Genomic DNA, 12,652 nt, shown 5'->3' with positions numbered 1-12,652 from the left:
GTCAGGTGGAAGGAGAACCACCTTACATTCGTGGTCATTAAAAGATGGGCCCCTTTACACTATGGTCAGTGTGTGAAAAGACCCTGTAGAGTAGTGGTCAGTAGAAGGATCTGGTAGGGCCCTCTAACACTGTTTACCAGTAAGGTGAAGGATCCTGTAGATTAGTGGTAAGTGGAAGAAAGACCACCTTACATTGATGATTATTCAGAGTTTAGGCCCTTTACACTGATGGTCAGTGAAAGATGGGATCCTGTGGGTTAATGGAAGAAGTACTATCCTAACTAGTAATCATTTGGAGTAAGGTCCCTCTATAAAAGTGATCAAGCAGAAGGAGGACCACCTGCGCTGGTTCACATCATGTCCATTAACAATAGTTCCCCATTCCACTTAACCACTAATCTGTTGAGACCTTCATGCTGATGGCCAGTGAGAGAAGGGATCCTGTTGGTAAGTGGTCAGTGAAAGAATGACCACCTGACATTGGTGGGCAATCCTTTACACCGATAGCCAGTGAGAGAAGGGATACTGTAGGTTAGTGATCAGTGTTTTAAAATAGTCACGCTGTGAGCAGGATTTGAACCTGCGCAGGGAGACCCTATTGGATTTCGAGTCCAACGCCTTAACCACTCGGCCATCACAGCTACTTTCTCCCAAAGCTTCATGAGCTGATTCACGTCATGTACCTTGACAGTGGTACCCCTTCCACTTGACCACTTATCTGTTGAGATAAGAGACCCTGTAGATAACCACTCGGCCAGTACAGCTGCTTGCTCCAAAAGCCAGTGATGCCAGTGAGAGATGGTACCACTGGTAATCATTTGGAGTAGAAGCACTGTTGAGATAAAGAACCCTGTAGATAAGTGGTCATGTGGAAGGAGAACCACCTTACATTGGTGGTCATTGAAAGATGGGCCCCTTTACACTATGGTCAGTGTGTGTGAAGGGACCCACATCATGTCCATTGACAGTGGTCTCCCTTCTACTTGACCACTAATCTGTTGAGATAAGAGACCCTGCAGATAACCACTCGGCCATCACATCTGCTTGTTCCAAAAGCTTCTTGAGATGGTTCACGTCATGTCCATTGACAGATGGGGCACTGTAGATTAGTGGTCAGTGGAAGAAAGACCACCTTACATTGATGATTATTCAGAGTAGAGGCCCTTTACATTGATGTCCAGTGAAAGATGGGATCCTGTGGGTTAATGAAAGAAGTACTATACTAACTAGTAATCATTTGGAGTAAGGGCCCTCTATAAAAGTGACTGGTAATCATTTGGAGTAGAAGAGCTGTTGAGTTAAGGGACCCTGTAGATAAGTGGTCAGGTGGAAGGAGAACCACCTTACATTGGTGGTCATTAAAAGATGGGCCCCTTTACACTATGGTCAGTGTGTGAAAAGACCCTGTAGAGTAGTGGTCAGTAGAAGGATCTGGTAGGGCCCTCAGCTGCTTGTTCCAAAAGCTTCTTGAGATGGTTCACGTCATGTCCATTGACAGATGGGGCACTGTAGATTAGTGGTCAGTGGAAGAAAGACCACCTTACATTGATGATTATTCAGAGTAGAGTCCCTTTACATTGATGTCCAGTGAAAGATGGGATCCTTTGGGTTAATGGAAGAAGTACTATACTAACTAGTAATCATTTGGAGTAAGGTCCCTCTATAAAAGTGATCAAGCAGAAGGAGGACCACCTGCGCTGGTTCACGTCATGTCCATTGACAATAGTTCCCCATTCCACTTGACCACTAATCTGTTGAGACCTTCATGCTGATGGCCAGTGAGAGAAGGGATCCTGTTGTTTAGTGGTCAGTGAAAGAAGGACCACCTGACATTGGTGGGCAATCCTTTACACTGATGGCCAGTGAGAGAATGGATACTGTAGGTTAGTGATCAGTGTTTTAAAATACTCATGCTGTGAGCAGGATTTGTTTCTGTGCAAGTAAACCCTATTGGATTTCAAGTCCAACGCCTTAACCACTCGGGTACCACAGCTACTTGCACCAAATGCTTCTTGAGCTGGTTCACGTCATGTCCGTTGACAGCGGTCTCCCTTCTTCTTGACCACTAATCTGTTGAGATAAGAGACCCTGCAGATAACCACTTGGGCATCACAGCTGCTTGCTCCAAAAGCTTCTTGAGATGGTTCACGTCATGTCCATTGACAGATGGGGCACTGTAGATTAGTGGTCAGTGGAAGAAAGACCACCTTATATTGATTATTATTCAGAGTAGAGGCCCTTTACACTGATGGCCAGTGTAAAGGGCCACTGTAGGTTAGTGATCAGTGTTTTAAAATAGTCACACTGTGAGCAGGATTTGAACCTGCGCAGGGAGACCCTATTGGATTTCTGGTAGGGCCCTCTAACACTGTTTACCAGTAAGGTGAAGGATCCTGTAGATTAGTGGTCAGTGGAAGAAAGACCACCTTACATTGATGATTATTCAGAGTAGAGGCCCTTTACACTGATGGGCAGTGAAAGATGGGATCCTGTGGGTTAATGGAAGAAGTACTATACTAACTAGTAATCATTTGGAGTAAGGTCCCTCTATAAAAGTGATCAAGCAGAAGGAGGACCACCTGTGCTGGTTCACGTAATGTCCATTGACAGTAGTTCCTCTTTCCACTTGACCACTAATCTGTTGAGACCTTTATGCTGATGGCCAGTGAGAGAAGGGATCCTGTTGGTTAGTGGTCAGTGAAAGAAGGACCACCTGACATTGGTGGGCAATCCTTTACACTGATGGCCAGTGAGAGAATGGATACTGTAGGTTAGTGATCAGTGTTTTAAAATACTCATGCTGTGAGCAGGATTTGTTTCTGTGCAAGTAAACCCTATTGGATTTCAAGTCCAACGCCTTAACCACTCGGCTATCACAGCTACTTGCACCAAATGCTTCTTGAGCTGGTTCACGTCATGTCCATTGACAGCGGTCTTCCTTCTTCTTGACCACTAATCTGTTGAGATAAGAGACCCTGCAGATAACCACTTAGCCATCACAGCTGCTTGCTCCAAAAGCTTCTTGAGATGGTTCACGTCATGTCCATTGACAGATGGGGCACTGTAGATTAGTGGTCAGTGGAAGAAAGACCACCTTACATTGATGATTATTCAGGGTAGAGGCCCTTTACACTGATGGCCAGTGAAAGATGGGATCCTGTGCGTTAATGGAAGATTACTATACTAACTAGTAATCATTTGGAGTAAGGTCCCTCTATAAAAGTGATCAAGCAGAAGGAGGACCACTTGCGCTGGTTCATGTCATGTCCATTGACAGTTGTTCTCCATTCCACTTGACCACTAATCTGTTGAGACCTTTATGCTGATGGCCAGTGAGAGAAGGGATCCTGTTGGTAAGTGGTCAGTGTAAGAATGACCACCTGACATTGGTGGGCAATCCTTTACACCGATAGCCAGTGAGAGAAGGGATACTGTAGGTTAGTGATCAGTGTTTTAAAATAGTCACACTGTGAGCAGGATTTGAACCTGCGCAGGGAGACCCTATTGGATTTCGAGTCCAACGCCTTAACCACTCGGCCATCACAGCTACTTTCTCCCAAAGCTTCTTAAACTGGTTCACGTCATGTACAATGACAGTGGTACCCCTTCCACTTGACCACTAATCTGTTGACATATGAGACCCTGTAGATAACCACTCGGCCAGTACAGCTGCTTGCTCCAAAAGCCAGTGATACCAGTGAGAGATGGTACCACTGGTAATCATTCGGAGTAGAAGCGCTGTTGAGATAAAGAACCCTGTAGATAAGTGATCATGTGGAAGGAGAACCGCCTTACATTGGTGGTCATTAAAAGATGGGCCCCTTTACACTATGGTCAGTGTGTGTGAAGGGACCCACGTCATGTCCATTGACAGTGGTCTCCCTTCTACTTGACCACTAATCTGTTGAGATAAGAGACCCTGCAGATAACCACTCGGCCATCACAGCTGCTTGTTCCAAAAGCTTCTTGAGATGGTTCACGTCATGTCCATTGACAGATGGGGCACTGTAGATTAGTGGTCAGTGGAAGAAAGACCACCTTACATTGATGATTATTCAGAGTAGAGGCCCTTTACATTGATGTCCAGTGAAAGATGGGATCCTGTGGGTTAATGAAAGAAGTACTATACTAACTAGTAATCATTTGGAGTAAGGGCCCTCTATAAAAGTGACTGGTAATCATTTGGAGTAGAAGAGCTGTTGAGTTCAGGGGCCCTGTAGATAAGTGGTCAGGTGGAAGGAGAACCACCTTACATTGGTGGTCATTAAAAGATGGGCCCCTTTACACTATGGTCAGTGTGTGAAAAGACCCTGTAGAGTAGTGGTCAGTAGAAGGATCTGGTAGGGCCCTCTAACACTGTTTACCAGTAAGGTGAAGGATCCTGTAGATTAGTGGTCAGTGGAAGAAAGACCACCTTACATTGATGATTATTCAGAGTAGAGTCCCTTTACATTGATGTCCAGTGAAAGATGGGATCCTTTGGGTTAATGGAAGAAGTACTATACTAACTAGTAATCATTTGGAGTAAGGTCCCTCTATAAAAGTGATCAAGCAGAAGGAGGACCACCTGCGCTGGTTCACGTCATGTCCATTGACAATAGTTCCCCATTCCACTTGACCACTAATCTGTTGATACCTTCATGCTGATGGCCAGTGAGAGAAGGGATCCTGTTGTTTAGTGGTCAGTGAAAGAAGGACCACCTGACATTGGTGGGCAATCCTTTACACTGATGGCCAGTGAGAGAATGGATACTGTAGGTTAGTGATCAGTGTTTTAAAATACTCATGCTGTGAGCAGGATTTGTTTCTGTGCAAGTAAACCCTATTGGATTTCAAGTCCAACGCCTTAACCACTCGGCTATCACAGCTACTTGCGCCAAATGCTTCTTGAGCTGGTTCACGTCATGTCCGTTGACAGCGGTCTCCCTTCTTCTTGACCACTAATCTGTTGAGATAAGAGACCCTGCAGATAACCACTTGGGCATCACAGCTGCTTGCTCCAAAAGCTTCTTGAGATGGTTCACGTCATGTCCATTGACAGATGGGGCACTGTAGATTAGTGGTCAGTGGAAGAAAGACCACCTTACATTGATGATTATTCAGAGTAGAGGCCCTTTACACTGATGGCCAGTGAAAGATGGGATCCTTTGGGTTAATGGAAGAAATACTATACTAACTAGTAATCATTTGGAGTAAGGTTCCTCTATAAAAGTGATCAAGCAGAAGGAGGACCACCTGCCCTGGTTCACGTCATGTCCATTGACAGTAGTTCCCCATTCCACTTGACCACTAATCTGTTGAGACCTTTATGCTGATGGCCAGTGAGAGAAGGGATCCTGTTGGTAAGTGGTCAGTGAAAGAATGACCACCTGACATTGGTGGGCAATCCTTTACACCGATAGCCAGTGAGAGTAGGGATACTGTAGGTTAGTGATCAGTGTTTTAAAATAGTCACGCTGTGAGCAGGATTTGAACCTGCGCAGGGAGACCCTATTTGATTTCGAGTCCAACGCCTTAACCACTCGGCCATCACAGCTACTTTCTCCAAAAGCTTCTTAAACTGGTTCACGTCATGTACAATGACAGTGGTACCCCTTCCACTTGACCACTAATCTGTTGACATATGAGACCCTGTAGATAACCACTCGGCCAGTACAGCTGCTTGCTCCAAAAGCCAGTGATACCAGTGAGAGATGGTACCACTGGTAATCATTTGGAGTAGAAGCGCTGTTGAGGTAAAGGACCCTGTAGATAAGTGATCATGTGGAAGGAGAACCGCCTTACATTGGTGGTCATTAAAAGATGGGCCCCTTTACACTATGGTCAGTGTGTGAAGGGACCCACGTCATGTCCATTGACAGTGGTCTCCCTTCTACTTGACCACTAATCTGTTGAGATAAGAGACCCCTCAGATAACCACTTGGCCATCACAGCTGCTTGCTCCAAAAGCTTCTTGAGATGGTTCACGTCATGTCCATTGACAGATGGGGCACTGTAGATTAGTGGTCAGTGGAAGAAAGACACCTTACATTTATGATTATTCAGAGTAGAGGCCCTTTACACTGATGGCCAGTGAAAGATGCGATCCTGTGGGTTAATGAAAGAAGTACTATACTAACTAGTAATCATTTGGAGTAAGGGCCCTCTATAAAAGTGACTGGTAATCATTTGGAGTAGAAGAGCTGTTGAGTTAAGGGACCCTGTAGATAAGTGGTCAGGTGGAAGGAGAACCACCTTACATTGGTGGTCATTAAAAGATGGGCCCCTTTACACTATGGTCAGTGTGTGAAAGGATCCTGTAGAGTAGTGGTCAGTAGAAGAATCTGGTAGGGCCCTCTAACACTGTTTACCAGTAAGGTGAAGGATCCTGTATACTAGTGGTCAGTGGAAGAAAGACCACCTTACATTGATTATTATTCAGAGTAGAGGCCCTTTACACTGATGGCCAGTGAAAGATGGGATCCTGTGGGTTAATGGAAGAAGTACTATACTAACTAGTAATCATTTGGAGTAAGGTCCCTCTATAAAAGTGATCAAGCAGAAAGAGGACCACCTGCGCTGGTTCACGTCATGTCCATTGACAATAGTTCCCCATTCCACTTGACCACTAATCTGTTGAGACCTTCATGCTGATGGCCAGTGAGAGAAGGGATCCTGTTGTTTAGTGGTCAGTGAAAGAAGGACCACCTGACATTGGTGGGCCATCCTTTACACTTATGGCCAGTGAGAGAATGGATACTGTAGGTTAGTGATCATTGTTTTAAAATACTCATGCTGTGAGCAGGATTTGTTTCTGTGCAAGTAAACCCTATTGGATTTCAAGTCCAACGCCTTAACCACTCGGCTATCACAGCTACTTGCGCCAAATGCTTCTTGAGCTGGTTCACGTCATGTCCGTTGACAGCGGTCTCCCTTCTTCTTGACCACTAATCTGTTGAGATGAGACCCTGCAGATAACCACTTGGGCATCACAGCTGCTTGCTCCAAAAGCTTCTTGAGATGGTTCACGTCATGTCCATTGACAGATGGGGCACTGTAGATTAGTGGTCAGTGGAAGAAAGACCACCTTACATTGATGATTATTCAGGGTAGAGGCCCTTTACACTGATGGCCAGTGAAAGATGGGATCCTGTGCGTTAATGGAAGAAGTACTATACTAACTAGTAATCATTTGGAGTAAGGTCCCTCTATAAAAGTGATCAAGCAGAAGGAGGACCACTTGCGCTGGTTCATGTCATGTCCATTGACAGTAGTTCTCCATTCCACTTGACCACTAATCTGTTGAGACCTTTATGCTGCTTGCTCCAAAATCCAGTGAGACCAGTGAGAGATGGTACCACTGGTAAGCATCTGGAGTAGAAGCGCTGTTGCGATAAAGGACTCTGTAGATAAGTGGTCAAGTGGAAGGAGAACCACCTTACATTGGTGGTCATTGAAAGATGGGCCCCTTTACACTGTGGTCAGTGTGTGAAGGGACCCTGTAGAGCAGTGGTCAGTAGAAGGATCTGGTAGGGCCCTCGAACACTGTTTACCAGTAAGGTGAAGGATCCTGTAGATTAGTGGTCAAGTGGAAGAGGGACCACTTTACATTGGTGATCATTCGGAGGAGAGGCCATTTACACTGATGGCCAGTGAGAGATGGGATTCTGTGGGTTAGTGGAAGATGGCCTGTACTTCACTCACTGGTAATCATTTGGAATAGGAGTGCTGTTGAGATAAGAGACCCTGTAGATAAGTGGTCAAGTGGAAAGAGAACCACCTTAAATTGGTGGTCATTGAAAGATGGACCCCTTTACACTATGGTCAGTAAGGGACCCTGTAGAGTGGTGGTCAGTAGAAAGATCTGGTAGGGCCCTCTAACACTGTTTACCAGTAAGGTGAAGTATCCTGTAGAATAGTGGTCAGTGGAAGAATGACCACTTTACATTGATGATTGTTTAAACTAGAGGCCCTTTTACACTGGTGGCCAGTGAAAGATGGAATCCTGTGGGTTAATGGAAGAAGGACTGTACTTTACTAAGAAGTAATCATTTGAAATAAGGTCCCTCTATAAAAGTTGGCAAGTGGAAGGAGGACCCCCCATACACTGGAAATCATTAGAAGTAGGGGACCTTTCCGCTGATGGTCAGTGAGAGAAGGGATCCTGTTGTTTAGTGGTCATTGAAAGAAGGTCCACCTGACATTGGTGGCCAATCCTTTACACTGATGGCCAGTGTGAGAAGGGATACTGTAGGTTAGTGATCAGTGTTTTAAAAATCACACGCTGTGAGCAGAATTTAACCTGCGCAGGGAAACCCTATTGGATTTCAAGTCCAACGTCTTAACCACTCGGCCATCACAGCTACTTGCTCAAAAAGCTTCTTGAGCTTTTTGAGCTGGTTCACATCATGTCCATTGACAGTGTTCCCCCTTTCACTTGACCACTAATCTGTTGAGATAAGAGACCCTGTAGATAACCACTCGGCCATCACAGCTGCTTGCTCCAAAAGCTTTTTGAGCTGGTTCACGTCTTGTCCATTGACAGATGGGCCCTGTAGAGTAGTGGTCAGTAGAAGGATCTGGTAGGGCCCTCGAACACTGTTTACCAGTAAGGTGAAGAATCCTGTAGATCAGTGGTCAGTGGAAGAAAGACCACCTTGCACTGATGATTGTTTTGAATAGAGGCCCTTTACACTGATGGCCAGTGAAAGATGGGATCCTGTCGGTTAATGGAAGAAGGACTGTACTAACTAGTAATCATTTGGAGTAAGGGCCCTCTATAAAAGTGGTCAAGTGGAAGGAGTACCACCTGAGCTGGTTCACGTCATGTCCATTGACAGTGGTTTCCCATTCCGCTTGACCACTAATCTGTTGAGACCTTTACGCTGATGGCCAGTGAGAGAAGGGGTCCTGTTGGTTAGTGGTCAGTGAAAGAAGGACCACCTGACATTGGTGGCCAGTCCTTTACTTTGATGGCAAGTGGGAGAAGGGATGCTGTAGGTTAGTGATCAGTGTTTTAAAATTCTCACGCTGTGAGCAGGATTTGACAGGATCTGTCCATTGACAGATGGGGCACTGTAGATTAGTGGTCAAGTGGAAGGGGGACCACTTTACATTGGTGACCATTTGGAGGAGAGGCCATTTACACTGATAGCCAGTGAGAGGTGGGATTCTGTGGGTTAGTGGAAGATGGCCTGTGCTTCACTCACTGGTAATCATTTGGAATAGGAGTGCTGTTGAGATAAGAGACCCTGTAGATAAGTGGTCAAGTGAAAAGAGAACTACCTTACATTGGTGGTCATTGAAGGATGGGCCCCTTTACACTATGGTCAGTGTGTGAAGGGACCCTGTAGAGTAGTGGTCAGTAGAAGGATCTGGTAGGACCCTCTAACACTGTTTACCAGTAAGGTGAATGATCCTGTAGATTAGTGGTTATTGTAAGAAATACCACCTTGCATTGATGATCGAGTAGAGGTGGAAGGAGGACCACTTTTACGCTGATGGCCAGCTAGTGTTTCCCTGCGCACAACACATAAAATTTATTATTTCACAATTCTTACAGAAATTAATGAGTGTTTGCTTTAGCCCTGGTTCACACCAGTGCATTTTTGATGTCGTGCTACTTCAGAGCGATCTCAAAACAGTTCGATTTCATTTGCAGCTTGCTGATATCTGTGCAACTTCATTTAAGAGATGTTAATGCAAGTCGCACTGATATGGTACATAAATAGCGCAGGAACCTTTTTCAAAGTCGCTGACACTTGAGCCGCAGCAATTTCAACAGTTCCATTGCCACAAATGGGGTGCAACTTGTCATGCCGCATTGAACTGTCAAGACTCATGACAAGTCGCACTGGTATGAACCAGGGCATAGTGCTTTGCTGCTTTTTTATAATATATATAACCTTAAGCATGCATTAAATGGGCACTTGCTCACATTACAGCCTAACATATTTTACTCAGCGACAGCATAATTTTTTTGGTGTTTTTTTTGTAAAAGGGTTTAAAGCATATGAATAAATGCTAACTATTTTAAGCACCGTCTTCATTGTTATATGGTCTGTCCCAATCCTTGAAATTGTTGCTTTTCGTGGACAGCTTAGCCTGCTATTAAAAAAATACCAGATCTGCTGGAAGGATGGACAGGTAATAAACCTATCTTACGGGGGTGTGGTAATGCTATTTACAGATTGCATCATATATATTTTTTTGCCCATAGTTATTCTCTAATTGGTGTTTTTATATCTGCCTGGAGTTCCGCTTTAAGACAATTTTATAAGGAGGCCGTTTCATGAAAAAAGACAATAGAGCAGAATGGTACGGAATGGGATTCCAGACAGCTTTAATGGGTTCCACAAAGTCATTTGTAAGTCCTGCCTGTTTAAAGTGCCTGTGTGCACCCCACTGAGTTTTATATTAAAGGGACTTTATCTCTTCATTTTATATATTTCTTTGTAATTGGCTCATGTAAATATTTTAAAAAATGGATGCATTGCAGTGCTCTTGTTATGGGCTTTTATGTAGTTTGTGTGACATTGCCAATACGTCAGCCTGTATTTGTGCTCCCTTTCCCAAAATCCTTTGAAAGCAGTGAGGCACCCAGACAGCTAAATATACAGTTGAAATACATAGATGGAAAATGAGCTGCCTGCCAAAATACTTACATTGGCCACCCTTGTAGCTATCCATCCCATATGCTATACAGCCAGAAGGTGACAAGAGTATTTAGAATAAGCTATATAACTCTCTGCATCAGCTTTCCAGCTCTAGCCTGGACTGTGAAAGAGTACGGTCATCTGCTCTCTAAAGACTTCTTATTCCAGTTCCCAATGCCTGAAATATGTTGTGATGATGTGCTAAGAGTGTTTTGGAATATATTTAAATGTTTTAAATGATTACATAATCTATAGACCTACTATAACAAACTAAAATATATTCTGGTAACTGTATGGGGTTAAAGAGGTTGTAAACCTCTGAAAAAAAAATCCCTCCCCCCCCAAAAAAAAAAAAACTTGCAAGACAAAGGCATAATGGGCTAGTATGAAAAACAGAAAAAGAAATTGCGCAAGGATAGGTAAAAAGCAACGAAACACATATACCCAATCCCAAAGAGTACCCGTGGAATTGCATGTGAAAGATTGCTAAAAGCAGCAATTCTCCTGCACAACATAAATGCAGTGGTCAAAAGTAGAAAAATATAGAATTGCGCTATACATGTGAAAAATATTGCATAAGGTAAGTGCACACTCACACACTAACCCAATCTTTAAAAAGTGGTCAAATGTCCATATATGTGCATAAAAACATATGATGTAAAATGTCCAAAAAAACTAGAACAACAGTATCACCCGTGAGCTTTGAAAATTAAAAAAATGAATGTGATGTCCATCCATAAAATGTGGGATCTTCGGTGTTAAATGAAGAATTTGTGCACAATCCACCACCGTTAAGTAGAGAGTGCCCCTGGACGACGTAATTCTATTACGAAACGCGTAGGACGGAACAACGCGCTGACGTCACCTTGTGTCGTTGTTGATCCAGAAGGATGGGCTTGTCTGAGTGTGCACCGGCCGGCGCACCAGGCATACAGGCATTTTTTCTGCTGTTTAAATGTAAGTGTGATACTGTGTTTTATCATTTCAATAAATTTTGAAGTGAAAAAAATATGTGGCGCTAATCTATCTTAATGTACCAATCGCAATTACGGAAAGGACCTCCCAAAGTTGCACTACTATATATTAAGATAGATTAGCGCCACATATTCTTTTCACTTTCATTTACGTATCCACCAGGGTATGTGAGGACACCTTTTTATGTTGGCAGCTTTCATCTGGTACTATTGTTTATTTTCTTTGATGAGATTGTGGTTTTGCGCACTAGTCTTTGCATTTTTAATAAATTTTGAAGGTTTTACACTATTATATTTTTTATATGCCATGCACATCCACCCATGGGCTGGGAATGAAATGAGGAGATCTGAGGTATAATGAGCTAGTATGCATCGCATACTAGCACATTATGGAAAGCTTACCTTAGAACGATGCCCTGCAGTGCTGCCTGCACTCTGCTCCCACGGCCGACATCTTTCCCAGAGTAACTTCCGAGTTCGCGAGCTCCGGCACTGTGATTGGCCGGAGCCATGATAACGGCACTCCCGTGCATGCGCTCGGGTGCTGCCAGTCACGGCACGAGTCCTGAAGAAATGGCACAAGCGGGCTGTTCCTTCAGTGCGCATGCGCCGATGACGTCTGCGGCAGCGTATATGGTAAACATCTCTTAGGGTCCTTTCACAATGGGGCGGTTTGCAGGCACTATTGCGCTAATAATAGCGCCTGCAAACCGACCCGAAACAGCCGCTGCTTTAATTCCAGCATGAAAGCCCCGAGGGCTTTCATGCTGGAGCGATGCGCTGGCAGGACGGTAAATAAAGTCCTGCCAGCAGCATCTTTGGAGCGGTGAAGGAGCGGAGTGTATACCGCTCCTTTACCGCTCCTGCCCATTGAAATCAATGGGACGGTGCGGCTATACCGCCGGCAAAGCACCTCTGCAGAGGCGCTTTGCAGTGGTTTTAACCCTTTCTCGGCCGCTAGCAGGGGGGTAAAACCGCCCCGCTAGCGGCCGCATACCAACGGTAAAGCGCTGCTTACAATAGCGGCGCTTTACCGCAGACAAC

The 12,652-nt window shown here is 44.5% G+C and overlaps 1 protein-coding gene and 4 non-coding genes across 10 annotated transcripts in view; 1 reads left to right on the top strand and 4 right to left on the bottom strand.

The window, feature by feature from the left end:
• The window catches only part of ADGRL1 (adhesion G protein-coupled receptor L1), a 631,260-nt gene that overhangs the window by 259,442 nt on the left and 359,166 nt on the right, over nucleotides 1-12,652 (top strand). The window lies entirely within an intron of this gene.
• On the bottom strand, nucleotides 560-641 carry TRNAS-CGA (transfer RNA serine (anticodon CGA)). The gene has a single exon. It is a non-coding gene; the product is annotated as a tRNA-Ser (tRNA).
• TRNAS-CGA (transfer RNA serine (anticodon CGA)) lies at nucleotides 3,466-3,547 on the bottom strand. Its single transcript has one exon. It is a non-coding gene; the product is annotated as a tRNA-Ser (tRNA).
• Nucleotides 5,455-5,536, bottom strand: TRNAS-CGA (transfer RNA serine (anticodon CGA)). The gene has a single exon. It is a non-coding gene; the product is annotated as a tRNA-Ser (tRNA).
• Nucleotides 8,262-8,342, bottom strand: TRNAS-UGA (transfer RNA serine (anticodon UGA)). The gene has a single exon. It is a non-coding gene; the product is annotated as a tRNA-Ser (tRNA).

Source organism: Aquarana catesbeiana, linkage group LG03 (genome assembly GCF_042186555.1).
Source record: "Aquarana catesbeiana isolate 2022-GZ linkage group LG03, ASM4218655v1, whole genome shotgun sequence".
In the NCBI taxonomy this organism is placed as follows: Eukaryota; Metazoa; Chordata; class Amphibia; order Anura; family Ranidae; genus Aquarana; species Aquarana catesbeiana.
The sequence above is the reverse complement of the archived record's forward strand: the minus strand, read 5'-3'. Positions and strand labels throughout refer to the sequence as shown.